Source organism: Abramis brama, assembly GCF_963993115.1.
Source record: "Abramis brama genome assembly, chromosome: 11".
Classification (NCBI taxonomy): domain Eukaryota; kingdom Metazoa; phylum Chordata; class Actinopteri; order Cypriniformes; family Leuciscidae; genus Abramis; species Abramis brama.
Genome location: NC_139973.1, coordinates 38,391,199 through 38,417,634, shown reverse-complemented (window position 1 = coordinate 38,417,634; position 26,436 = coordinate 38,391,199). Strand labels below are relative to the sequence as shown.

The 26,436-nt window shown below is 37.2% G+C and overlaps 1 protein-coding gene across 8 annotated transcripts in view; it reads left to right on the top strand.

Moving 5' to 3' along the window:
- ptprfa (protein tyrosine phosphatase receptor type Fa) overlaps positions 1-26,436 on the top strand; it is a 226,679-nt gene that overhangs the window by 49,972 nt on the left and 150,271 nt on the right. The window lies entirely within an intron of this gene.

Below are 26,436 nucleotides of genomic sequence, written 5' to 3'. Positions count from 1 at the left end.
CCGCAGGCTTGTTTGTTGTTATCACCTAGGCTACAATTGCACGTTTTAATTTGTGTGAGGCTTGTAATTAGTCATGTGAATAAATATATATGAGACCACATTATAACAATCTTTAAGAAAACTACAGGATAACAGGTGAAAGGTGAAATCAAAATGCAGAAAGTGAAATGTGATTTGTGGGCTGAATAAACGGCTAACGTATGAAACAATCTCACGGGCCAGTAGTTTGAGACCCCTTCTTTAAAGTGAATTTTACTTATATATGTAATGAAACAGGGCCGTATAGATTGAGCTGGGGAACTTTTCCTCTGCCGTGATTGAATGGTGTTATCAAAAGTGTCTTTTTGGAGAGGAGTCAGCGGGAACTAGGCTGTCTGTCTCACTTTATTCAGCGGGGAAGGCAGTCTTGTCCCCGGGGAGTGATTCTATTTCACACAGAGAGGCTTACGTCTTTCAAGCATACCATTGTCTCGTCTAATCCCACAGTCCTGCCCTGCTGCAATGCCATCTATTCAGTCGCCGCCAGCATATCGGCCTCTCTCTCACTTGCTTCCTCACTTTTTGCTCTTTCTCAGTGGCTTGCATGTTGCTACATGGACCACCAACACGCTGCTCTCGTTCATAATAACTGAGAAGGAGACATTGAAGAGAGGTGGGACAACACGAGGACATCAGTACGGAGAGGCAGTTTGTGGCTTTGTTTAGTCCCCCAGATGGAACAATAAAAGCAATAGATAGGGATCTTGACCTCGCTGACCTTTTTGATCACAATCTGTGACCTTTCTCATCCCTCCAGAGGTTCGACCGGCCCAGTTAAGCGGTGTGTGTTTTACGATTCATTCAAGTGTTTGTGTGTGTATATGGGGACGTTCATCATGTCCCGTGTCAGTCGGGCTGCACAGGAGTTTGAATTGGGGGTTTGTGTCTAATGCAGTGTTGTTTGCTGTGTGGATCTTTGTTGTTTGACTTGTCATGGTGTTCTTGCGCATGAGGATTAAATGATTGTTGTGATGTGCTCTGGTCATTGGGTTGCTGTGGTGCTTGTTGGTTTCAAACCCCAAATGAGCAAAGATGAAACCATTTCCATTCACTCTTAAAGGGAAACTTTTTCTTCTGTGGAACACAAATGAAGATATTTTTGAAAATATTTTTTATTTTTTATTTATTTTTTCCTGAGATTCAACATTTGATAAACATTTATCACTTGTATTTCAGATACTGAGTTTACCATACATCTCTGAAAAGTATTAATCCTAAATATGCAAATAGAAAGAAAAAAAATTTACTAAGGCGAGACACTACAGGTGAATAGGGTACAATTTTTAAATAATAGATATCACCATGAAACTTCCTCAGTGGATTACTTACACAAGTATATAAAAAAGGCATTATCTCATTAAACATGCATGATTTGCATATATTTTCGGTAAATAGATCTGAACATTTACACACGATGAAAAAAAAAAAAAATTCTGAGGGATTTCAGGATATAAGCTTTCATTACCTAGGAAATAAAAATATATTGTCCATAGCCTTAAAAAAATCGATTTTCGCCATATTTTTTTATTAAAATGTCACATAAATCAGGCCAGGAATGATTTATTAACAAATCCCTCTGAACATATCTTCAGAATACTGCTAAGTGTATAACTGGAACGTTTGGTGTACATAGGAGCTACATAGGCTGAGATGTTTGTACTGGAGAATGACACAAAAAAAACATTTTGAGAAAACGGCATTTAAAGATTTAAATAGGGGAATTAAATACATTTCTATTGGAAAAAATTGCTCAAAAACAGAATAAATGCTCAGGGCTGTAGTAATAATAATATATAATATTTCAAACTCATGAAAACTGATTAATAATATGGCAGGCATATAAGGCCTACAACTGCAGTAACTCAGTTAATTAACATTGACGTATCATGCATCAAGTTGCCGACAAAAACCTGTCATTAGCTTTAAATCCCCCTTTGGGACATTCACGACTGGTTACTGATAGAAAGGAAATGCCCATATTTGGGTTACATAGCGTTGTGCAGGAGACTGCACGGTACCTATACCGTTGTGCGGTATACAATGATACCGGTCATGACAGACTCGGCATGTCGCGTTGGAATGCTAACTTCTTGGTAAATTCGGGAGAAACTTACTGCCACAAGTAAACAAAATGCAATAAAATAAACATCTTAATATATATTTTCAACGTTTTCTTTATAGCAGCTTGAAAGAACACATATTGAAGGAGTAAACTAGCCCAAAATCTCAAAACTGACCACTGCATGAAAAATGAATGAAATGAATGTTTTCGCCTGCCGTGTCTCGCCTTAAGAGAGTGATCTTTCTGTACATCATAAGCATTGATTTGTGAAAATAAAATCAGGCCTATGGGTAAAAGAAGATATTTTGAAGAATGTGGCTAACCAGACAGTTGATGGGCCCCATTGACTTCCATAGTATGAAAAAAATGAAATGCAATGGTGCACATTAACTGTTTGGTTACTAACATTTTTAAAAATAGGGCTGCAACTAATGATTATTATGATAATCAATTGGTTGACCGATTATTTATTTGATTAATCTGAGAAAAGTTCAATTTTCTTTTCTCTTTTTTATTGACAAAACACACTATTCCACATCCTGGCCAATGCTGTTCTTCAAACGAACATATTGAATGCTATGAAAACATGTATAGTGAATATATCTATATCTATGCTGTACATTATATGAGTTGTAAAGCAAAAGGACAGTTTAAATCTTTACATTAAAAACAAAAACACAAACTTGTGTTAAAAGATTAGAGGGAGGTTCTGCAGGAACAAACACAATCAGTCTTACTGTCATTTCTGTAACCTGTAAATGTAAGAAACTTCTTACATATATATTTAATTACATGCTGTCCCTTTACAGTTACTACTCTCATAAAATAATTGAATTGCATATAGACTTTTAAACCTAAATTTAACATCCAACAACAGATATTTCTGTAAAATTAATATTTTTGCGCTGAATATTAATTGTCTCCCTCCGGCGCTTGTTCAGTTAAGTTTGGAGTTTAACACAGACAGTCAGGACAAGCCTTCATGCAAAATGGAAATACTTGCATGAATTTGTAACATTTACAGACAAGGATATAACCGTAAATTAAATGTTTTGCGCTGAGGAATCATATCTCACACATTAAACAGCACACACATCTGTAAAAGCACCTGACAGTGTAAGCCGCATTAAACGTTACGCTTATATATTAGCTTGAAGCTTAAAATGAAGAATTATCATGTTTTGGGCAGTTTTGGGCAGCTTTGGATCAACCTGAGGGTGAGTAAATGATGACAGAGTTTTCATTTTTGGGTTTTGGGTTTCCTTTAACTCATTTTTTCCATTGCAGTGTAAATTATTCCAGTTCATAAATAACTAATTCTGTTATTCTTCCCATTTTGTAAATGTCCATAGAGTTGTTTTTATTCGTTTCAAAAAGGTTCAAAGAAGAAATGAATGCATTCTGATTGGGAACAACAGAAGTATGAGTAAATTAGTTCTCCTATAGAGCTTTCTCCTATAAAGCTTACAAAGAGACCATTTTACACACTGGTGCTTTTTAAGAACTTAAATTCCCATGTTTTTTAGCAAATCATCTACATTCAGGAGATTCAAAGAACCCCTGATGCTTCTATTGTCCTGTTTTCGATCTATATTTATATCCATTATGGTGATCCGAAGAACCTATAAACATTAACAATGTTTAACGAACCAAATAGCAACTCAACCCTGTGTTCAAGGCACTTGACCTCAGATTGCACCATGTAGTAAGTTGTTTTGGATAATAAAACAAAATCTAAATGAAGAATAGTGCATTGTTTCATGAATACCTCCCCTACATGTCATTGGAGGATGGACACATAGCAGATACAGAGTCCAGGGGGTTTCCTCTGAACGTTTCATCTCACTTGGATGTGAATGAAACCACTGTGAGCAGTGGTGACAGTAATTTGTTTGGCTTATAAAGACTGCATTTGCTGTTTATTGCTCTCTTTGATGGAGAATTCAAAGTCCCTCCATCATGAACCTCTAAAGAGGAGTTGAAAATAAGCCCATTTTAATTAGCACTGAATTTCAGCTCGTTGTGATTTACAGTGCCATCCACTGAAACTGCCTCTCTGTTATTTCTGTTATCGCAGTCGCAGTGTGCCGAGCGAAAGACGGCACGGATTTAACAGCATTATTCTGGGCTGCTATTTTCAGTTTGTTGCTTTAAAAGCATTGATACAATCTTGAAAATCAACCATCTGTCCTTCTTTTGAAAACTTCAAAAGCAGATGTGTGAATCTGCAAACTTTGATCTTCTCTGACCTGAGAACTTTGATTGGTGAGCAGCTCTGTACTTTTCCCTCTTATGAAATATGATACATCTGTAGTAATTACAGAGCTCACAAAGCACCACTGTAGCGTTATTCCTCAAACATTCAGATCAACCCTGAGCATTCAACTTTTCAATTAATTCAGCTTCAACCGCTTAGTGTACAGACTCCATTCAGACTTTGTAGATAATTAAATTGTTATTTGTAAATTGTATGACGTGGTGGATGGCTCATGATGTGTACACTAACATTTTTATATTAACAACATGAAGATCGTACTGTAGGTTAAATGCATATGAATGTTTAAGGGAAAGTGTATATTTTAGGTCTTGTCTGGTCATCAAGTTTTTCCACTCTTTTTAATCATCTTTTCCCCTTCACGTATTTCATTTAAAATAGTCCTTCAGTGTGACGTGCATTAAACGTACAAATTCATGTAAGCCCCAATTAGCATGACATCCTAATTATAAAATAATTAAAATGGCTTTAGATTAAGTATAGCATGTCAGCTTTCTGAAAGTCTTTCACGCCAACTACCTACTCAGATTTTAGATTTACTGTATGTAAATCTACCATTATTTGCATTGACGATAGAATGCTCAGCATTCAAAATATTTGCATACTGTATGACCAATAAATTGTGATTGGTCTTATACTGTAGCTTTCTTGCTTCTGTTCAACCATTTATAGTCTAGTTTACATTGCAAAGATGGTGTTGCGTTTTGTATTCTCAGGAGTATCTTGACAACAGCAATGCTGCTCTGATTTGGCATTCAATTCCCACTGAACCAAAGACTATAAACTAAACTTACCTGAAACTTTAACCCTAGTCTTTGGGAGTCTATTCCCTGTGGAGATGCAAATGTAGTTGCAATATAAAGAAACACAAATACTCTTTGCCAACGTTTCTAAATGTTGTGCATTTTAATGTTTTTTTAAACTTTCATTGTATACCGTGTCACAGAGCCGTCTGCGCTGGAGAACCAGAGGGACTCTTGATTCCTGCTGTTTGTTTGTGTGTGTGTGTGTGTGTGTGTGTGTGTGTGTATCCTCTGCTGCTCTGACACAAGTCTGCACTCGTCCTTGAGTATCTTCGGAAAGGATTCTGACAGCAGCGTTGCTTAGAGACCGTCTCTGTGTGTTCTCCGTTCACTATAAAGCCCAAAACTCAAGGATTAGAGGACAAGAAAGGTGTATGAATGCCGTTTGTAGATAATGGGAAACCCAGTCTGTAACTCTTTAAAACATTGTACAATGAAACGTACAGCATAATGGGTTAAGATGCTTTGGTTTTACAACAGGTGTCCCACTGCTCTGAAAGCTCTTTTCTCCACATGGAAGGTGTCATTCATATCCATGTCATGGCCTCTTTGTGTTACGTGACCTTTTTTGACACACCCTGGGAGCATGCAAAATTTTCACTGGATTTATTGCATTTGCGAAAGATTTGAAGGCCTCAGCTGTTGTCACAGACATGGAATGATCTACAGCTTGTTTTCCACCTCTAGGTTTGTTTGCATGAACGACTGGCTGCAAATACAGAGCAGCGAGTTATTTATTAGGCAGTCATGTTCTACATTTACAGGCTTGTCTGTACCCGTCAAAAGCACTTGAGGAAATAATACGATTCTTATCCATATTCATTCTCTGACTCATCCTCCACTGGTTGACCACCGGCACATCCAAATCAGTTTTGAGATAAGTCCTTTTTCTTTCCATCATTAGATATCTTCCTAGCCGCTGTTGGACCCCTGCTTTCTTTTCACATGCACACAGCGGTGGATTCAGATTAAACAATGGGCCACACGCTGGGACTATCACCCCACTGCTTTCCTCATCGACACACGCTGAATAACGGCATCTCTGACTGCTTCCCTCCTACTTTTAATGAACACACAACTGTGTGGAAAAAATGTGAAACAGTTTCACACTGTGAACTTTCACTTATTTATCAGTGCATTTAAAGTTCTTATATAATGTTTCACACAGTTTGAGGTGCATAATCATATATTCTGTGTTGGAGTATGGCACTGCAAAAAAAAGAAAGCGTTTTGCACAGTTTTACCTCGTTTTGCAATAAAACATATCTAAACAGATTTAAAACAAGATTTACACGATAAGCAAAACCTCATAAGATATTCAAACTTGTCCTCACTTGTTTCTCTCATGATTCCCTGTGTTTAGTGTTCTTGGACTTTATTTTGATATTCTTTTGTCTTGCTGTGCCTGTGTAGTTTCTGTGGTTTAGTTCGTTTACCTTAGTTTCTATAGTTATCCTTGTTAGTCACCATGGCAACTAATCACCTTCACCTGTTCCTTGTTAGCCTCTTGTTACCCAGTGTATTTACACCCCTTTATATGTTTCAGTCCTTGTTTGTCAGTCATTGACTTTAAACCTCAACGTTTGTTTCTTGTTTGGATTATCTTCTTCAGCATGTTTGAATTATCTTTGTCTTCACAAGATGAAATATGTTTATGCAGTTTTGCTTCTCATGTAAATTTATCTTGTTCTAAAGATGTTTAGTTTCTTTTTTTTCACTGCAATATACTTATTAAGAATATAATTTACAGTCTGAAGATCATATCGAAAATGACAAGCAGAAAATGAAAGTAAAACGGTCCTTGATTTCCTTGTTATTTAACTGATAAATGTCTAAACATTTTCAAATATACAAAGTGATTTTTTTCCACATTTGTCTATTGTAGCTAAAATGCCACATTTATCCCTGTGTTCAAAATAGGGCATCAAACTTCAAGCAAATCAAGTAAAATATTCATAAAATATTTGCGTCGCAGGTGTTACGAACCGTGTTTAGTTACACCTGAACCCTTTAATTAGTTCTGCTGATACAGTGACAGATAACAAAGCCTTTATTCATGCCATAATCCTCTTTCCTTGTTTTTGAAATGGAGAAGTGAGAGAAGCTCAAACAGACGCATATCACTGGGAAATAATGAACGTGTGTCCCTGTAAAAGGTTGGATTATTCAAATCATAACCATACACAACCCGTCTGTTTTTGACTCTGTCAGGCTGATTCATCTCAGGCGTCAAATTAGTTCTGAAGGATTTTATATTTTCTCCATATTTAATTCAATTCCAGGCACTGTGATTTTAGTTTAGTTTTTATCAGTCTTATTGATCAGGAGGTTGATGTCGGAACCAGATCTGTAATCAAATGAATGATGGAGTTAGTGATCAATACTGTCAGACTGAAACAACACTCCTGTATTTGAAGGGCAGATCCTGTCGAGACACAGCCAAGGGCTTCTCCTGGAAAGTAGATCAGTGTTTATCTGTCTGGTGGCATTGATTAACTGCTCATATGATTGTTACCTGTTTTCAAATACTGTATAAAGCCCTATTCGGACGAGACTAGTTTAACATGGAGAGGTGGGGTAAAGTATTATTACCAGAGCTTCTCTGTGATTTTAGTCCCATCTGAATGTGCATCTCAGTAATCATTACGTACAATGTCAGTAAAGATTACGGTGACTTTTACCTTCAGTAAAAAGGTCTGGAAAAATGACCTCAGGTGATACTAATCCTGTGCAAATAGACCCACTGTAAATATGTATGTAAATATTTCGTCATGTCCTGTTTAAAAGTAGTTTTCCGACGTTTTTCAAGTATGGAGACGCTTAAAAAAGCATTCAGTTGCCTTCTAGATGCTGGGATGAGTCTGTGGCAAAACTCAAGTGTTTTCAACACACCATTCAGATCAGAAAGAAGATCGAAAGCACTTGTTAGAGGCACGAAACATCTTTTAACGTTAGGTAAGTTCGTTCGAGTTAACGTTACCCCTCCCACTGCTGCTAGTTTCACTGAGATCTCTTATCCCGTGCGAATTGGCCATTACTATTAATTACTATTACATACGTCCTGTGGTAAAATTACATTACTCCATGATCTACCCTTGTAAAGTTAATCCCGTCCGAATAGGGCTCAAGATACAAGACTGTCTTGATCGAGGTAGAACACAGAGAGAATGTAAATGTGTTTATGCAATAAAATGAAAATTCTGTCATCATTTACTCACCCTGAAGTTGTTCCAAACCTGTATGAGTTTCTTTCTTTAAAGATTTTACATGTAGGCTACTACACCTGAAGGGGGTCATTTTTACAATTATACTAAAAGTCCCTTTTCTTGCTAAAAAAGTATATGAGTCAGAGGGTAGAAGGCATGTAGTAGATTGTGTGCAACAGGTTTGTCCAGCAGGACACTGATACTGTAGGCTTTATAGGGTTAAGCCTCTAACTTCTCAGATGTTTTTCTTGTGAAATAAACCTGAATCTCACATGACTCCAATCTAGAGATTCAGTGTCTCTAACTTATGAACTCAATATGAACTCAACCATTTCTCATCAAATTATCCTGAAGTCAAATGATCTGAGCTGCTATCCACATTCGAGTTGTAGCTCTATACACGTACTGTATGAATATTGACTCTTGTGATTTTTAATTAGAATTTTGGGAGAACCAGCTGAGATCAAGTTTATGCTTAAAGGAAACATAACTTAGAAAGTCTCTTGAGCAATAAAAATGAGGAATTCTGCTATTTTCTTGGCTATTTATTTGATAAAGAAACATACTTTACACATACTGTTTTGATCAATTATCTTTGACAGTGCTTGCGTTTTTTGTTTTTCACATCGCATGCTTCTCTCTGTATGGGCTCAGCACTCACATTTTTCTCCACATCCATGATGACTCACGTCGTTCATCTTCTGAAATACCCAACCTTTCTCAGTTCCATCTCTTTTTCTCTTTACACTACACTAATTCAGGGATTAGAGCTGCATTCCCATGTTGAAAGGCTCATCAGAGCGGCACTGTGTTGCTCTTCATCATGTTATCGACCTGCTCCTCCTCCTCCTCCTCTCTGGGATAATCCGCTCGCTGAATGGACCAGCCGGAGCGGCCAGAGACAACCAACAGGCTGGGAGGAGCCGTTGTCTTCTAACTGAGTCCTTTAAAAGATTAGTGTTCTCCTGAAACACTGCAGTCAACATTTGTTGCCCCTGCTAAAAAAAAAAAGCAGCATAGCTGGTCGCCATGTTGTTTCGGATGCTTGTTCTCTAGTTCCTTAATTAGCTTTACCAGTAAGACGCAACCAGCTTCACTTCAAAGATCAAGCTCAGCTTCAAATAAATATACTGTATAATCCTTTCAAGGGGGTATTCTTGATAAGATTACTTTAAAGAGTTTGGCTTATTGAGGAGAGTTATTTTATAAGCTTTTCTGGCCATATTTAGAAGTATTCTGGAATACAATCTAGCAAGGTAAGCAACTACATAGAAGTCTTCTAAAACAAACAATAGAGCATAGCAAACACATACAGTAGCAAACACTCACCAAACTGTAGTATTGTTTTTTTATAAATAAATAAAAAATTATCGTTTGATATTTAAAAATCATTTAAATGTAGGCAATATTTTAATTTACTTAGACTAAAATGGCAATATTATTTTAGTTGACAAGAAATTAAATTAGTTTGTTTAGTTCATTGTTATGGAAAAGGACATTGTGACTGTTGCCTGGCTTTTGGCTTGCTTAGTTGGGGACATTTAATATTCAACAATATTATTGATCTGCCTTAAGGTGGACGATGACGCAATTTTCTTCTAGAAACAAACTTTGTTGTATTATTTTCATGTTATCACTGTGAAGCTGCTTTGATACAATCTGTATTGTAAAAAGCGCTAGGCCTATATAAATAAAGTTGACTTGACTTGACTTGACTTGACTTAGACATTCGGACTAGCAAATTAGTTCAAGTTCACCTGTTCATTTGCATCATTTTTTGCAGATAGAAGTGATATTATGCTATGTACGTGTATGTATTTGGGTGAGTTATTTAGCCGTACAGCGAAGTGCTTCAGTTTACCGGTGTTCATTTGCGTAAACCCCCACATCAGCATTATTCAACATTATTCAACATTATTCACCATGATTGGACAATTAGAGACGCTCTTATTCTTTATAGATTTCTCTTCTTTCATCTATCAAAAACACTGTTAATGCATCTTGCTGTGTTATTTTTTCTTTTATAGTTTTGTGAACGGTGTTAATTAAAATCATTTCATTATCAGTGCACATTTTCTTGCACAACTCGTCATCATTGAAATCACAGAAACCCTTTGTTCATTAACATTGTCGTCAGTAATTTGTCTGAGATAGTTTGCTCAGAGGGTTTTGCACAGGCAAGCACAAAATGTAGTTTTATTCATGACCTTGCGTGTATGACATTGTTTTTACTGTTCTACTAACTTCTCTCTATTCCAAGAAACACGCAGTAAGTTCTGGCTGCCAAGGCAGAAGAACATGTTATCTTTCAATCGGATTACTAATGAACCATTTTTCAGAATTAAATATTTCCCCCTTCGCTCTCTCTTTCTCTCCTCTGCTCATATGATAAGGCGCCCTCTCATTTAGTACAGTGATAACTCACTGAGGCATGTTAACCGCATCCCTGAGCGCTTCTTTAATTGACTAACTTTTTAGTATCTCTCTCTCGTTCTCAAGTTATTTAACATTCATTTCACTCTCGGAAAAGCGAGAGCTGCCAGTATATCTTACAGAGACAGACCCTCAACATCAAATCACACACACACACACAGCTCGGTAACAAAACTCCCTCTAGTGCAGACAACAATGTGCATCAACAGCATTTCGCCTCTGTCAGTCTTGAATTATGTATTTTGTTTGATTTTCCCACAGCAACTAGTGCACACATGCATGAGAGTGTGTGAGAGAGAGAGAGAGAGAGAGAGAGAGAGAGAGAGAGAGAGAGAGAGAGAGAGAGAGAGAGAGAGAGAGATGCTATAGATCTTGATTACAGTGACACTCTCATCAGAACACACATGCTCACATTAACGCTCTTGTCAACAGTGAGATGTTAATGTGAGCGCGAGAGCCGTCCTAGTAATTAATTCCAATTCAAGGCCTAAGTGCTTTGAGGAGAGATAACTGTGTGTAGCCATGATGCAGAGCGTTGAGATCGCTGCCTAGCACTGCTTAAAGAAGTCAAGGCGACAAGGAAAGATACAGAGGAAAAAGCTCTTTTACAAAACCAAGTGAGCTGCTCTGCTTTCTTCCCTCTGCACAGATGCTTTCTAAGGGGACGTTCACTACGACAGTGATTTGTAGCAGCAAAAAAAATCGCAAGTCATTCCTTTTCAGTGAGAATCTGTGATTTACAGTGATGCAACAAAACTGAGCAACTCTATGCACTACCAACAGCGAAGAGATGGAGATTTTTTTTTAAAGTAATATATTTTAGTTTTTATAGTTTTTAATATACTACCATTCAAATGTTTGGGGTTGGTAAGATTTTGGAATGTTTTTTTATTTATTTATAAATCTCTTATGATGACCAAGGCTGTATTTATATGATCAAAAATACAGTAAAAACAGTAATTTTATGAAATATTATTGCAGTTTAAAGTTTTCTCTTTTAATATTTTTTCAAATGTAATTTATTCCTGTGATCAAAGCTGAATTTTCAGCATCATTACTCCAGTCTTCAGTGTCACATGATCCTTCAGAAATCATTCTAATTTGCTGATTTGCTCAAGAAACATTTCTAATTATTATCAATGTTGAAAACCGCTGTGCTGCTTCATATTTCTGGTGAAACAGTGATGCAAAATCTCTTTTGATCAATTAATTTAATAATCAATATTAATTTCTTTAAAAATAAATAAATTATACAAATCTTACTAATGCCAAACTTTTAAACGGTAGTGTACTAACAATATTTATATTAATATATTACAATATTAAAATAACTTTTTCATTAAATGTTTTCTTTACATTTTTTTTTATTTAGATACAATTTTATGTACTTTTTTTTTTTTTTTTTTTTTGAGAAATTGCAGCCAGTTGGAAAGTTTACAGCATTATGTAATTCCATGGATTGATAAACACGATGCAAAAGATTAGTCATTGGTTTGCTTGTGTTTTTACCTATGCTTTCAGGACTATAACAAGCCATTTCTGTCACATCTATGTTCGCCAGTTAGAGAACATAGAACATTTCTATATTGTTGAACCCTGATTATAAAATATAAGTAGGGCCTATATGAAATTGGCATTTTTACTTGTGAGAAATTAATTCTTGTATGGCATTCTCTGTGAAATATGCATGCAATGTTGCTTTGGAATTTTCATTTTGCTGCTTGTGGTTTTGAACAGCTTGTGGGCCTTTGATGACTTTCAAGGTTTTAATAGTTTTGAAAATAAGAGAAAATATTTCTCCCCCCTGCTGTCTTCCCTATTAAAGCTGAGAGCTCTCTCCAGGGTGCCCATCTCTCTGAGGAGGGACCTGCTATGGCCACTGACCACATTGTTATAATAGACAGATTTATGTGCTCGAGGGACTCGTAAAGCTGCTCCCCTTTTCCTCCCACGAGTCACATCACATCCAGCAGAACTGCTTTACTATTATAACCCAGCTGGCAGATAGAAACACTTTAGCTCTCTCTTTCTCTCTGTAAACGCACTCGTGCATAAGAGGAAATACAGGTGCATTTTAACTGAGCGTGAGACAACATCATGGACAACCCGTCAGCCATCACCTTTTACTCCTGTTATACTACACTTGCAGCTCTAATGGTGATAGATGTAGCACACTTGTGTTCTCATGCATTTTAACGAGAAGCAGGTGGTGTGTTTATTCCCCTGGAAGTGTGTCGTGAGCGTGCATTTGACTGATATCCTGTACATCTAATGAATCAGATATGAGCATGAAAGTGTATTGGGCAGGTCACGACAACAAACCCTCCCTGAACACACAGTAAAACATTCAGGGTCAGACAGGTGAGCAAATAGCCGGCTCTCTGTGAGGTCAGATACCTGGAGAGGTTAATTACTGTTGTGTTTTCCGAGGCCGAACATTAACCCAAGTCACCCACGGGGCACGCCATTTACACTAGCGCTAACACGAACGGCTAAATCCTCTGAGGTCACGTGATCACTCACTCAAAAGGTCATAACGGGTGTCACTGTCACAGCTTCTCAAGCGCAAAGTGCCTATTCCCAAATGTTAGTGTCAGGGTATTGATTGGTGGCAGACGGTATTATTTAATTGGTCGAGGAAACTCTCTCTGGCCCTCATTTAATCACATGTGGTGCATATGTGAGACGCTCCTGAAACCCCAATTAATCAAAACACAACAATCAATGAGCAGCAGTGTGTGTGAATCTTAAACCAGCTACTTTAGGAGCAACTCCCACAATTGCTGCGTGACAGAAAACCATGTGTTTTTAACGATTTAATGCTTTTTCATCATTTTAGGTATCTGTTATTTAACAAAAGCCTTCTAGCATGTGTTTGACATTGATTCTTTCTAGAAGGGGAGATTAACTGTTAGTGCTCATTGCATTTGTTTTGGTGAACGTGATTTCACCAAGTACAATCATGCTGGATCAACATCTTTTTTGATCCTGGAACAACATTCCAATCAACCAATCAGATTCGAGTTTACAGTTTATGTCAAGTTTAGGCAATCATTTTCCTCTGATTTTAGGGATGAGTTATGGGTAGGATTAGGATTAGGACAAAATTTTCGGACAGGAATGTTGTTCTATGATCAACAAAACATTTTGACCCAGGAACAAAATTACAGTGACCGTTGGTTTTCCAATACAACATGGCCCTGTTTACTCCTGGTATTAAGATGCGTTTCGGTCGATCGGATCACATGTAGACGAGGGAGACACATTCCTGTTTACACCTGGTGTTTTAATCCATCTCTTTTGTCCACTTTCAACCACGTCCATCCTGATTTCTTCGAGGGGACGCTCTATGGGTGGGTTAATGTATGGCTTTTTTTTTCAGATATTTCGATCTAATGGACAAAATAAGCTCAAGCAATTTACATATGAACGTGCTTGGAGACGACGGAAAAACATACGGAGAGCATCAGCTTTAGTTTATGCTCTGACACACACAAGACCAGCCGAACGCTGTGAGTGTGTGTTAGAAATCAGGAATGGAGAGAGAACATTGTGCTTGGTACATTTTTCATCTTCAAACCAAACTTGGATCTTCAGCTGACAAAGTTTAAATCCCGTCTGGCTAGAGCTCTTCCCATAATGTTTACGCATTAGTTCAGTAGACGGAGAGTAGACGGTCTTTTGTGGCTGTTTGAACACATTCGACCACTTGAGTGTCTTCACTACGAAAGCAATCCGGTCGAATGTGTTTTTGACTCCCTCTGGAAGTGGCTTAAAGTGGACAAGCTCAAACCGTTTAGACCCCGTTTACACCCGTGTTTAGCGTCGTCCAATTGTGATCCGATCGTCCAAAATGCATCTTAATACCAGCTGTAAACAGAGCCTAAGACACATTATCAAAATATGCATGCAATTGAAACTTGTTGAGTATTTGAACAAACTCCAAACAATAAATATTAAACTTTGGCATGCAACTCGTCCTGCAGTGTTATCAGATTTCCACCTATTAGATGGTAAAACAGGTGAAAAATTGCAAAAGATACACAGGAAGGAAAAACCTGAGTCACAGAGACTTGAGGGATCAGGATATTTTCCCACAACACAGGAAAAAAAACCCTAATAATAAATAAATAAATGCCTCTCTATGAATGCAAAACATGAAACATTTTCTTCTGAAAACGTCATATTTATGTCATATGAATGATATAGATTTTTCAATACTAAGAAAGTCGTACTGTTTGGAATGACATGAGGGAGAGTAAATGATAGGGATGTCCCGATCAGGTTTTTTTGCCCTCGAGTCCGAGTCATTTGATTTTGAGTATCTACCGATACCGAGTCCCGATCCGATACTTCTATAATACATAAAAAAAGAATAAAGAAGAGCAAAAACAGATCCAGGATGTTCCTTATTTTTTATTTAATTCACCTTATTTTAACATTCAACAACTCTGTTAACAAACAGAGCACTTCTGTGAGGTAGCTTGAACAATCAAGTAATAAATAACATAAATTCACTTTTGGACTTAGTGCAACAGTAAATATAAAAAAAAGTCTAATATATAAACAAATAGCACCTCAACTTAAAACACCCAGCAGGCATGTAAACAAATAAAAAAATTAAGTGCCACAGTGTTTGCAAAGCCAGTAATGTGCTTTTAGGAACTGCACGCGCCGGTTTCACACTGCACGTGTTAGCAGAGCGTGCAGCGCGTATTTTTTTTGCCGCCCATGTTAACAGATTAGAGCATTCACACTGCACGCAGAGGCGGCGCGGCAGCGCGTAGCAGGAGCAGAAGCAGCAGTGCCGCGATCGTTTCGGCGCAGAGTATATTTTTGCTGCGCTGCTTACGCTGAATTAAAGTGATATGCATTGATCATGGCCAAAATACACCGCAGTTTTATCCAAAAAGTGCATTGATGATATCTATTGTGTTTTAAACAGTCGATCAAATGACCAACATCAATTTAAAAAGAAAACAAATGTCCAAAAACAAACTTGTTGCCAGAACAATAAAAACAAAGATGAACCAAAAGTTATATTTATGAAATTATTAATAAAATGAGCTTCTTGACAAGTATTTTCTCTTAAATGTATTTGAAAACGAAATAAAGCAATGCCAACTTATCCATTATAGAGTAGGCTACTCTGTCTGTACACAACCCGCGGTTCAGCCGCGCGTGACAAACGCTGCCAGTGTGAAAGCAAAACGCGCGTGTCCTGCTCCTGCTCACCATACGCACTGCTCCTGCGCTGCTTACGCTCTGCTAACGCGTGCAGTGTGAAACCGGCGTAACTCTGTGCCACCGCATAACTATAGATGTGTTAAATAATAATGAGAATATATATACATATATATCCGAGTCCTGATCGGGAGGTAACGTCCGATTCCGATCGAGTCTGAAACCACGTGATCGGATCGGGACATCCCTAGTAAATGATGACAGAATTTACATTTTTAAGGTGAAAAATGAACCTTTTCCAGCTTTATAAAGACTGCATACTCTTTCCTTTTGTTGCTGTTGGTCTGTTCCAGTGTAAACATGAACCACAGCTGAATATATAAAGTCACATTTGTCTTGTGTTGGTCTCATGATCCGTTAAGGAGCAAACATCAGCAGTGCTGGAATAAGACTCGTGGGATGAGTTAGTATAAATCTGGATAGTTGATCGTAATTTACTGTATGTAATTGCCAGAATCGCAGGTTCTGTTGCGAAGAGCCTGGCGGCGGAACGTGCAGTTCATCACATACTGGCGTCTGGGGCGCTTTTGACCGGGCGCACTGAAGCGCTGGGTCACACATGGCTAATCATTAACTCATTATTGTGTATCAGGCTGTAGATCAGCTTTAACTCCAGTGCATTTAGAGCTCTGACATTTTTATGGAGGCTTCAGAATCCGTCTGTACAGAGCAATAAAACACTCCGACTCAGGAATCCTGGAATGCTGTGGGAATGTGACGGCATGAATAGACTGTGGTCTTTCTGGCTCGTGTTCAGTGATTCAGACTTCCCAGCACCCCGATTCCTGAAATCACACCAATCGTTCGAGATGTTCTGCTCTACTGGGTCATCTGTTCTTCTTTGTAGGCTTCAATAGCTATGCTACATCCTTCACTAACCTTTGATTGATTTCTGATTAATTTTTAAACCCTGCTCATGTTCCTTGGCACATAAATCATTTCATGATCCACTTTGTAAGACATCATATTTGTATACGTGTTCAATTGACTTTAGGACAAGGAGTCAGCTTCTCAGAAGTGTAAAGAGCAGAAATCCTTGCTCATAAACCTTTTAAACAAAAACTGACCCGGCATGCCAAGCACTGTCAACAGACCCAAGAACATTTTCTCTTCCAAACACTTCTCCCACCTTTTCACCTCATTGTGTGGTGTCCTGACTTGCCCCTTAGACTAGACCATTATTGGAGAGCATGTACAATGGCTTTAAAAAATATTTGCACTCTTAAGCCACATCAAGATGAGGTCTTTTTACTATCTTAATCTATGTTCCTGTTCTTATTGGGAGGGATTTATTGTTGCACGCTATTTGTAATCATTAATAAAAATTTAACAACTCACCTCAGAAACTATTTTCCATTTTGCCTGATATAACCTTGAGTTTTTTTTTTTTTTTTAACTCATCCACTCATATAGAAACAACTTTTAAATATCTAGTCAATTCCTGATGGATATAATCAATTCTTATCCTACTTTTTTTCTCTCATTGAATTTCCAGTGTTCCTTGCATGTAATTATAGAATTAAGTGAATTGCAAGGGCATGCAGCAAGTTAACCATGAAATGTATAAATTTCATTGCATAAATAACAAAATATTAACCAAAGAATGCATTTATTTTGATAATAATGAAAACACTTTTTAAGCCCAAAAAAGACTGTTATGTTTGTTAGTTTTTAAAAGATAAAACAACAAATTTAGTGACGCATTGCAGATTTTATGTAATGCAATGACATTTTCATTTATGCATTTGGCAAACACTTTGATCCAAAGCGGCTTACATTGCATTTAAGGTATACATTTAATCAGTTCATGCATTCCCTGAGAATCAAACCCCATGTCCTTGGCGTTGCAAGCATCATGCTCTTCATGCAGTGCAAGTGTAATGTAATTGTCTGAACTCAGTGCTATAAAAGATCAGCAATAAACCTGCAATGCACTCATGCTGCTCTGCTCATGCTATATAACAGCCCCAGTTGCAGATGACTTACACCTCGAGCACAGAGCACAGGAGGATTTCTCCTCTCGAATCCCTCTGTGTGGTCTGCATCTCATGCTGCCGCTGCATTTATCACACGCTCCTACGTTCTCTTTATCTAGCGTTTTCACCCTGTCATTAAATGCAGCACAGTTCCATCTCTTTTCCTTCCCTTATTAGTGTAATCACACCATTAACTTCGCTGTTGATACTTTGCACTGGGGGCCAAAGTTATTTCGTAAATCTTTTATGACCGCGCCACAGGATGTTGCAATAGTGTGTCCTGAGGGGCTCATCTTTTCTTTCTTGTTAGATTTTTTTTATCTTTAACTCACATAGTCATGCACACTTTTAGCTCTCTCTCTCTCTCTCTCTCTCGCCACTAATAATTAGTTGCTGGGGTGGTGATAAAAGTCCTTTTTTCCAAGATACCCCTCTGGCCACATAATCCCGTAAGTGCCATACACCACAGTGCTTCCGTCTGTAAAAGATTAAAAAAAATTGTATCATTCAGCACGATAGGCTCTGTATGCAGAAAGAGAAGTGAAAAGCTTCTGCAACACCCTCAGGAACAACTGCAGTACAACTATTGAGACCACAGCTTTGGATCAGTCAAAGGTCAAGATCTATCTCCATGTTTTGTGTTATTGATTTTTAAGTGGGTATTGCCTTGTCGTGCCATCTAGAGTTTTTTGTGCTATGTGTGAATGGCTTGTAAAGATATGAGTTGTTGAGCTTTTGAGTGTCTGATTGAGTTTTTGAGAGTCAGACTGATAGCCAAGGAATAGTGAGCCTTATACAGGGCTGCGTGAATATCTTGATATTTTTGTCAGGAACTCAGATAAATGGAGGACTCAATTGCAGTGACAAACCATGAGAAAAGTTTATTAGAAAACTTTAGGAATAATTTGAAACAGTCCATGTGACACAGTGAACATGGTTGACTCTCTGTGCGGTGGATCCTGTGTACCCTGCACACACATCAGCGGACACAAGTAGAGGACACAAGTCCTGAGCACAATCACAAGCAGGTATATATAATATATAATATATAATATATAATATATAGGGTAAAGGGGACGAGCGACAGGTGTGGGAGATCAGCTCATGATTGTGCACACAGTGCTGAAAGGAAACGCTGATTTCTCGAATCACAGGCTGCAGAAAATGACAGGACCATAACAAACAGCAGGGAAGAACCGGTGACACACACCGCCTTTTGGTGGTACTCCGTTTATATCTTTATATAGGCTACTTACCCTGAAGTGTCTTAAAAGGGTGCTTTTTCAGTCAAAGGGATATTTCAGTCAAAGGCAATTTAAAGGGATAGTTCACCCCAAAATGTAGGCTTTTATTCACATATAAACATTAATCAGCGAACATAAACAGAAGTTCAAGCGAACCTGCTTGATGCGTTAGAACAAACCTCTTGCAGAATCTCAAACGAGCTGCATAACATGAGAATGAACCTCATTGGTTCTTGCTGAAGTTCAAACGAAATCATATAAAGTGATCGTGTCTCTTCAGAAAATTTTGACTAAACCGCTCAATTCATATGGTTAGTTTTACAATCTCTTTATGAACTTTTTGAAGCGTTAGTAGTTGCGTAGCAGTCAATGGAGGAACAGAGAACTCTCAGATTTCATCAAAAAGATCTTCATTTGTGTTACGAAGATGAACGAAAGTCTTACGGGTTTGAAACGACATGAGAGAGGAGTAATCAATGACACAATTTTAATTTTGGGGTGACCTAACCCTAAAAAATGTCAGTAGAAAATCTAGTTCAAAGTAGTCAAGGCATCTTTTCAACACTGTTTTCATTAAAGAGACAGAATGAACTGATTCACTGTTTATGATTAAAATATATTTGCTATGTTGCTTAATCTCCAGTAAAATCATTGCAAATATATTGTGAAAATTTGATGTGTGTATATATACCTGCTCACATTGTGTCTGGCTTTTTTTGTAAACCAGACTTTTCCAGGGCATTATGATTTTGAAACCTTGTGTTTGGATTTCATATGCATTACTGTGTGCGTTCATGTTAAAAAGGAAAAAAGGAAACGTGAAAGCGCTCTAGGCACCTTAATTTTCCTCAGTTTTCTCTGTTGAGACAATGAGCCTCCAATTTCTGCCTTTACTCCAATATTTACGGCCTCAGATCCATTTCCCTCTCCTCAAATTCCTGCCGCAACACAAATCTCCCTCAGCCGCTCCACAAATCTCCTAACATCGCACGGCACTTGAAAGCCACAAATCTCGCAGGATTGCGTAGCTGCAGGGCGACCGGTGGAGCCGAGTGTTGCACCTGGATGCCAGTGATGAGCTCGATCACTCCACATGAACGAGGATTCCTCTTCCTGTCTGTCTGTGCATGCCATCAGCTATAAGATGAAAGTAGAGCCTCAAAGACATGCACACCCTTGACGTATAAGATAGCTCGATGCCACATACACAACCAGGAATGAGTTTGGACACACTTGACTGAATTTATATTTCTCATCTAAAAAACCTTCTGATCTAAAAATCTCTGCTTAAATGTTTGAAATTAGTTTTGAGAGCAAACATAAATTGTACTGATGCATAATTTTCTTGACAAATGTATTAAAATGGTTGTTGTTGTTAATAACAATAATAATAACAACAACCTTAATGCTAATAATAACAATAATAATTGTACCCATGCATCATTTTCTTGACAAATATACTAAGATGATTATAAAATACTAGTTGTTTACATTTTTTTTTTTTTTTTGCATATTTAATGTTTTGCTCTATATTTGTACAAAGGCTACGATAAATAACCGTCATGTTAATGTTATATTTAAAAAAATTATATATTATTTTAAAAAGTGTATATCTGGAGCGGAAAATAAAAGTCATTACATTTTACCTCAGATTTTGCATGCGTTGGTTTTCACTCGCGGCAGGTTCAGAGATATGTCCACTGAGAAGATGAGCAAGGCGAGGGAGTATTTTGACAGCCTACACAAAACTTTGCTGTTTTCTTCTATATCATGTCAAACTAGCATATAACAATTAAGCTTGCTTATAGGCTTGTTATAATACTGGTTATGAGGGACAATACGGTATGCAATTTTATATCGAATTAAAGAAACATTATGAATGAAACTTACTTGACACTTGAACAGTATATCAACATCCTAACCTCCTATTATCAACATCCTAACAAAGAGAATACGCTTAAATAAAGTATAGTTGTCAATACATGTCAAGCTTTACTTGCGATTTTGCCTCCCATCATGTGTATCTTGACACGAGCAATGTACCAACAATAAGGTGTGTTAACTGGTAGTGTATATCCAGAATGAAGTGAGACACAGATTCCTCATTAGCATTGCTAATGAAAGACTGTCCCCTTCTGAACTAAAGATCCACCAGTCTTGGCACTTCTTGTCCTTCATGATATTTGGATGTATATGACTCACTCTGCGTCTCCTTCCCATGGGGAGTGGGCGGATAACAGGGGAGATAAGAGAGTGCTGTCCCTCGAGGGTGCTCCTCCTTTCCCCTTCACACCCCCAGAGTCTGCTGGGAGAAGATATCAGTCCCTCTCTGCTCCTCTCAGAACCAGAGAAAAAGAACGAGTTCGCTTCTGTGAACCCTGGTGAACTGCTAATGTTGCTGTAATAATCATGAAAAATGAAGCTCACCGTATAAAATTTTATTCGATGGCATTGTCATTGTGACTATGTAATTTCCCCTAATTCCTTAATTGTGACCCTGGACCACAAAACCAGTCACATGGGTACATTTTTTGAAATTGAGATTTATGCATCATATTAAAGCTGAATAAATAAGTTTTCCATTGATGTATAGTTTGTTAGGATATGACTATATTTGGCTGAGACACGACTATTTGAAAATCTGGAATCTGAGGGTGTAAAAAATCGAAACATGGAGAAAATCTCCTTTAAAGTTGTCCATTTATGTTCGCGATTGTGCTGCATTCACTCACAAAAATAAATGTTTTATATATTTACGGTAGGAAATTTACAAAATATCTTCATGGAAAGTGATCTTTACGTAATATAATGATTTTCGGCATAAAAGAAAAATCGATCATTTTGACCCTCCCAATGTATTGTTGGCTATTGCCACAAATATACTCGTGCGACTCGTGACTGGTTTTGTGATCCAGGGTCACAATTTTGTAAATGTAATTTTGTACTCCAATTTAAAAATTGTAATCACTATCTGAGGAATCTGGGTTTGCCTTATACCTGCAAAAAGATACTGATGATGCTGAGTTAGTTTGTTAATTTTGGGCAAAATGAGATCTTAAGCAGCGTAATTCACTGGCTTCTGTTGGAAACAGCCTAGAAGTGTGCATATGATGTCGAGTTAGGCGGCTTACTCGGTTTTGGACAGAGCCATTTTGCCAACTTTTCATCAAAAGTTCTCCAATGTAGTATGTGTTTGTGAAACATCATTTTGATGTTTGATGTTCCTTTAAAGCAGTGGTAGTTTTGACGTTTATTTAATTCTACCCCACTTTTGCTTCTAACAGGCAAAGTGCCACCTCAGCTTATTTAAATTTCACAAGAATCTTGACATTTGAATAATAACCCCCATTTTCAGGGCTAAAAATGATATGAATAGATAATAGTGGCACTCTTTGTAACAATATTGACGTGATTAAATAAACAGCACAGCAAACAAGCTCTCAGAACTGCTGCCCTCTTATCTTATTTGCAGGATTTTATTTGCTTAATTGAGTATCCGGCAAGAAATGGTCTTTTTAAATGGCAATGCCGTTTAGGAAAGTACATATGCATCAGACTGATGAAGTTAAGTGTAGCTCTTTATAAATATTCAAAGAGCATTGATTTTCTAAGTGTATCTCTGATATTAGCGCTGCTCTGGCCCGTGTTGAAGGGTTTTCTGTCAAGGCACAGGAAATGTCTAGCAACCAATTTCTCCTCTGGGATTATGATAGATTATCCATCAATCCAGGAGTGATAAAGCAAGTGCTCTTTGGAGATATTAGACTATCAAACACTGCAAATAAGCAACAACATGTTGGGACTGGAATTACGGCAGATGAACATGCTGCACTTATGTGCAATTATGTTATATATGATGTTATGCAACTGGAAACAACCCTCCCAAAACACTTTCTTATACAAAAAAAAGAAAAATATTTTTACGTTGATGATGAAAAACTAGGTGATATTTTGAACATTTGCAATATATTTGTGATTATTTTTCTGTAAATAAAATTAAGCAAGTATAATTGTAACATTGTATGCATTTTATTAGGCCATGCATTTCATTAGTAATTGATTTAACATTCCCTCCTTGTTCCACAACTTGAAAGTATGAGTGCATCAAGAAAAACATTATAGTGTCTTTTTGTCTCTAAACCAAAATGCCATTCGTGTTGGTAAGTTTGATTCATTTCTGTGATTCAGTTCAAATGAATTGTTTTAATTAGTTCAAAATTCAGTGATTCATTGGCATCACATATTTTTAGTTAAAAATATATGTAGGCCTACTGTATCAGTTATTTTTGTGTATTATATAGTAAAATATTTTCAATTAGGTTTAGGTTTTATTTTCATATTTTCCATTTATATTTTAAATTTAGTAACTAAATTCGTTTTTGTTAAATATGTCTATATAGTTTCTATTAATTTTTATTTACATTTTAGTTCAAGTTAAACTAAATGAAAATGAGATTATTATGGTTTACCAATGGCTTTTTATGGTTTTAGTTTTAGCTAACTGTAATAACCCTGCTGTAGGAAAATGTAGTCTTTTTAGTTATTTACTTTTTTTTTTAAATAAATTAAATATAATTTTTTGGTCACACTTTAAATTAGGGTCCAATTCTCACTATTAACTAACTATGATTTTTGCCTCAATAAACTGCTAGTTACTGCATATTAATAGTTAGTAAGGTAGTTGTTAAGTTTAGGTATTGGGTATGAATTAAGAGATGTAGAATATAGTCATGCAGAATAAGGCATTAATATGTGCTTTATAAGTACTAATAAACAGCAGATATGCTAGTAATATGCATGCTAATAAGCAACTAGTTAATTGGAACTAAACTAGTGAAAATTGGACCCTAAACTAAAGTGTTACCATTCTTTCATTTAGTGAAAAAAGTGTGAAGAACATGCCTCGAATATAATTATTTTTATTTATTTTTTACTTTTACTATTTTGAATTTTTTATAATACTAAAGAATGTGATATATATATATATATATATATATATATATATATATATATATATATATATCACATTCTTTATTCCAATCACATTCAACTTGTGAATTTAGACCAGAACGAGGACTTCTCTCCATCCTGAAGCTGCGACGCTTTTGAACTGTTCAGTTCCTGTGCAGTCCTGTCCTGTCCACATGAGGATTGATTCCTGAGAGAAATGAACTGACCTTTGACCCTTCATTTAAACATGCTTGTCATCATGGAGAGTCTAGCTGGCTGCTTGAATCATTTGTCTTTCAGCAGAAGAGACTGGGGTCTTTAGAAATGCACGCTGCGTTCAGTCCGTGCTTTGTTTTCCCAGCGAGCTCTTCCTGCAGGAATGTTCAGGAGAGCCTGCAGGTTGGGCACGCCGGAGACACTTGGCTGGCGCAATTGTAGCATCCACTCATAAACACAGTCTGTGTTTTCTTTGGAAATGCAGAGGCGGTGGGGTGCAGAACGGGGAGCAGTGCTGTAATTACAGTGTGTGCTGAAGCAGAGAGACTTGTGTGTGTGTGTGTTTGCTGTGTGCATGTCCCTAAATGCTCGCAGTTTAATGCAGTGTTGGTGAGTCTGTCAGCTCAGCGGTTCTGTTCCAGACTCATGATTTCCATAATAAGAGGGAGAAATAGCACGCTCGGAGACGGAGAGACGTTTCCGTCTGCTCAGCCTGCAGGAATGTGGAAACGCACCTTCAGCTCTCGATCAAACGCTGTTTGAGGGTGGAAGCAGTTTGCCGAGCGCCAGCGGCTCCACGCTTTTCCTGCTGTGGTGGCGGAGTAATTAGTGCTGGTCTATGGGCGTCTCTCTCTGGTGTTTCCATGATTGTTTTCTCTGTGGAAGAGTGGGAGTGTTGCATAGCAGATGTCTGCTTTGTGTGACATGATTAATTAGCTCGGGTCCGGCCAATTACATGATGAGCGCTTCTGGTTAATAAATGAATGCATCATCTTAATCATGAGTGAGTGAGGGTGTGCATGGGGTGGCTTCATTGGAAAGACACATGAGAGCCCTCACCACACAGGTTATTAACACACACAAACCCCCTAGACACACACTCACAGTGTGAACCTGGCACAACGCATGTGTCCTCCAAAGGCCAGAGGTGCCTGTGGTCGCTGAAACGCTCTCCCGGGACTCGTTGCGGCTCCAGCTCATTTACTTCTGTTTCAAACCACTTTATTAAATTAACACAGTGACATCATTCTTTGTGTGCATGATGTCACTGTGTTAAAGGAATAGCTCTGGCCAAAATGAAAATGACTCGATCTGTGCTGTCACTGCTGTATCCTAATGGCCATAGCGAAATAAATCATATTTTACTTGAGTTGTGAATGTGTTCACAGTCTGTATTGAATGTTGTGCAGTAAAACACTGTGTACCTCCAGTGCTATTTTAGTATTATTTACATACTTGTTGCATCATAGAATTTATTACTTTATAAGCTTTTATTTTTGTTTTCATTTTAGCTTAAGTTTTAGTCATTTTGTGATTTGTAATTTTTATTCGTTTTTTAAAACAAATATTTCTATGTAGCTTTCTGGTAGCTTTCAGTTTTAGTAATTTTAGTACTTCAGTACTTTCAGTTAGTTGACAAGACAACATATCTAGTTTTTGTCTAATATTCTAATATCTAATATTCATTTTATTTTGTTTTATATTTTTGCAAAATAAGTCATGAGTTGTGAATTTGCAGCCTGTGTTGAATAATGAGAATAAATGTATTTTTATTGAGTTCAATTGAAAAAACAACAACAATTGACCAGTGTTATCTGATTGATGAAAAAAATTACTATTTTGAACTAATTCATGAACCGGTTCTGTTTAATAATTCTGGAATATGCACACAACCAGTGTAGATTCCAGAGCAAATCACTCTCATGAATCGATTATTTTAATGAATAGTTCACAAAACATACAAAAACAAGCGGTAACACTTTATTTTACGGTGATGTAGTTACATGTTACTACGTTACTTACTGTAGTAATAACAGTAAATTATGCATAATTACAAGTAACTAATCCTAAACCAAACCCTAACTCCATTGTAAGTACATTCTAAGTAAGTACAATGTAACTACGTCACCTTAAAATAAAGTATAACCATACATACATACGAACAAACATGAATCACTCTGAAGAATCAGTCTGATAAAACTGAATCC